General features: G+C 51.1%; 2 pseudogenes across 1 annotated transcript in view; one reads left to right on the forward strand and one right to left on the reverse strand.

The window, feature by feature from the left end:
• Positions 1–1,575: 1,575 nt before the first annotated feature.
• The window catches only part of LOC148547147 (NADH dehydrogenase [ubiquinone] iron-sulfur protein 2 pseudogene), a 5,335-nt pseudogene continuing 3,392 nt past the window's right edge, over positions 1,576–3,518 (forward strand). Inside the window, exon 1 of the transcript XR_015895551.1 lies at positions 1,576–3,402. The product of XR_015895551.1 is annotated as an NADH dehydrogenase [ubiquinone] iron-sulfur protein 2 pseudogene (transcript). The remainder of the gene's footprint in view (positions 3,403–3,518) is intronic.
• LOC110268595 (uncharacterized) lies at positions 1,583–2,527 on the reverse strand (annotated as a pseudogene).

Genomic DNA, 3,518 nt, shown 5'->3' on the forward strand with positions numbered 1-3,518 from the left:
CTCTTCGAAGCAACCGTCTTTTGACCTGAACGTGCCACCTGGCGGAAGGGACGAGTTGTCTTCCGTTATGTATGAGCTATCAGAAGTTGAGAGAAGGATTCAACAGGCGGAGACCGGGATTCAACAAAGCTTGCTTGAGATTGAAGGCTTGAATGAATCAAGGGTCCAAGTTCTTCAAGCCAGTCAAGAAGCGAGGGAAGGGCCGAGAGATCAACCCGCGCCTTAGCACAAGCACTAAGTAAGCCCCCCCTCACATAGAAGAAGGGGATGGGTGGAGGAGATAAAGGAGAGCCCTAATCCCCTAAAATCCCTCATTAGGGAACACCTGTAAGATGAGTCCGCCGCTTTCTTTCATAACAGAGCCGGGAATAACGGCTGGCATAGAAGTATCTCGCACGCAAGGAGATGCATTTCTGGTACAGGTAGTACTGGACAAGCTCTCAGGGAATAATCTCTTTCTTATTTCTTCCTTTTTTCCCATGACGACTAGGAACGGGCAATTCAAAAATTTCACTTCGAATTTCGGACCTCAACATCCAGCTGCTCATGGTGTTTCACGATCAGTATTGGAAATGAACGGAGAAGTGGTGGAACGTGCGGAACCGCATATTGGATTACTCCAGTGCGGCACGAAGCCGCTGATGCCGAGTCGGCTCCTATGCCGCTAGCTATGCCCTGCTTGGTCCCCCGGCACGGTGAAGGTCCCGTAGCGCGTCATGAGCACCTGGCTAAGGGGCGGTTGAGCAACTCAAGCGAACCGCCCTACCTTACTACAACATAAGGACAGAAGGGAGAGGGTTGTGAAGGTGGCCTCGTTATCCACACCTCCGGTCAGATGAATGGAGGCCCTTAGACAAATGGCCGACCCGGGTTTTCATGAGCGTTGGCGGGTCCTGGAGTGCCTGTCAAGGGCGCTAGCGCATACCCCGGGGTGATCATCACCACCTGCACCTCACATCTCGGCACAGCGGAACGTGTAACCCGCCTGCTGTCTCATTCAACTACATTTGTTCCTGTAATCCATAGCCTAACAGAACGCAGCAGCGAGGGAAAACCCGCCCATACAGCCAGCGGGGAGGATGGCACTACTGGCAAAGACCGTCCGGCGAAAACGCCGCAGGCGCGAAGCGTGGTAGGCCTGTGCCGGGGGAGCATAGCATAGGTAGGAAAGGGAGCCCGGACGGTGGAAGAGCCTGGGGGGCCGGGTCATTTGACGGAAATGGAAGGATTTTCCCCTATTAGATTAGAGAAGGCCCTCCGAAGGGAAGTGCATTAATTCTTGGAAAAAGAGGGAGCGAGCCTATAAAAAAATGAAAGTGAATTCAATGAATAGATAGAGTCAACGGTACGACAGACAGCGCTGCCTACACGCGAATTAGCTTCCGAGGTCGAGCAGTCTCAATTTCACTACAGGATTTGCGAATGAATGCTGGGCCGGGCCACCTCGAATGGCGTGAGCCGCATGCGGGGAGACCCGCACGTACGGTTTTTAGGGGGATCTGGTCGAAAGACCGGCCGGCGCCCACCCGACTAGAGGGACTGAGAAATTAATAGAGTACAAAACTTATCTTCAAGCTTTACCTTATTCTGATCGTTTAGAGGGCGATCGCGGACTCACTGAATGAAGTCCTCCGTTTCTTTCGGAGGTGCTGACCCGCAGCGAGGCAGAGATGACTTAGTTACATAAGGAATATGGCGACGACAACAGCATGTCGTAGAAGGAGATAACAGGCGGAGCCAACGATCCGCTAAGACTAACGTATCTACAACTCCATCCCCGAGTGGCAGTCAAACGGAGGCGTGAATGCAAGATGCCAGCGGAATGATCGGCCGGACAGAGGCTAGGGCTGCTTCCTTCCCACCGCGTCCTTCCTAGCCTAGTGTGTCGGAGATATAAAGCGAGTGCACCGGAAAAGAACGGGAACTGGGTCGATCTATTCTATGGCGAAGCATCCGAAGCATAACTGCACACTCACACGATCTTTGCCGAGAGATAGGAGCATTCGGTGGAACCGGTGAACTACACTTGCTTCTGGATAGATGTGTGGGACAGAGGGCTCGTGGTACCAGCTGCCCAACCAGCCTCCTCTGCTTTGAGAACCGTGTGAACGGAGAGTGGGCAGAAGGGAAGGAGGTCCTCATACGGAGTCGCACACGCACACTTACTTGAGCAGTGCGGAAGACTGGGGAATGGGTTGAGTAAACTCCCCTGGGGCCGGAAAAATAACAGACGAAGCTTTACTTAGATAGGGCTTTGATTGGTCTTTTTTTTCTTAGTGATTGAAAAGGGGGGCGCCTGGTTATGTTACAAAAAGGGAAGGCAGAGGTAGTCCTTCGAATGGCGAAACGAAGGGCTAAATAGCGCCAGTGATTCTCTGAGCCGGTCTGGATTTTCTACGCCTCGGGAAACAGGTCGAGATAGATGACAGCACCCTTTTCCTCTCTTCCTTACCGGGAGGGCAATCTTATGGCCTTCACCTCCCGCCCGGCCCGGAAATAGAACCCAGCCCCCTTCTGATCCATTCATTTCTGCAAGCAGGGAGGGGGGATCCAGAGCTAAGCCTCCCGTCTATTGCATAACCTAAAAAAGCTATAAGCAAAGTACCAGAGGTGCGCTTCGCCCGGTGACTAAGAAAGAAATTGGTTTGCGCTTTGAAGTGATGAGGTCGCAAAGAGGGGGGCTCCTATTGAAAGGCTTTCCCTCCCTAAAAAGGCGACCAGCTTTCAATACTAGTTGTTACGCTGCCATTTTTCCAATATCATTGAATAGCATGGCCTGCCTGGGGCTAAGGTAACTCAAGTGGGAGAGCCGTGTTATGGGTGACCTTATTGCACGGTTCAGAGAGCACTTGTGTATGTGATGCAAGTGAACGTGTACGAAAAAGCTGTATCTAGGGTGAGTTCTTCGTTCCGTCGTCGACCCTATCTATGTTTCTACGATGGCCCAAGAACACGCTCATTCTTCAGCCGTAGAGAGACTTTTGAATTGCGAGGTACCATTACGAGCTCAATATATACGAGTGTTATTCCGTGAAATAACTCGAATTTCAAATCATTCACTTGCTTTAACTACTCATGCTATGGATGTGGGAGCATCAACTCCGTTCCTGTGGGCTTTTGAGGAGCGGGAGAAATTGTTGGAATTCTATGAAAGAGTCTCGGGAGCCAGGATGCATGCCAGTTTCATACGACCAGGTGGAGTGGCACAAGATCTGCCTCTTGGCTTATGTCGAGATATTGATTCCTTCACACAACAATTTGCTTCTCGTATCGACGAATTAGAAGAGATGTCAACCGGCAACCGTATCTGGAAACAACGATTAGTGGATATTGGTACTGTCACTGCACAGCAAGCAAAGGATTGGGGATTCAGTGGTGTAATGTTAAGAGGTCGTGCGACATGAAGACATTGATAGCAATATGGGGGGAGTTCCCATCAGGCAACAACGGTTCTGCCTGACCCTACTTAAGCATGCATATTCTGTCAGCGAAGACTTGGTGTGAAGCCTTGGAGCTTA

Source organism: Arachis ipaensis, chromosome B8, assembly GCF_059453495.1.
Source record: "Arachis ipaensis isolate K30076 ecotype BB chromosome B8, ASM5945349v1, whole genome shotgun sequence".
Taxonomy (NCBI): Eukaryota; Viridiplantae; Streptophyta; class Magnoliopsida; order Fabales; family Fabaceae; genus Arachis; species Arachis ipaensis.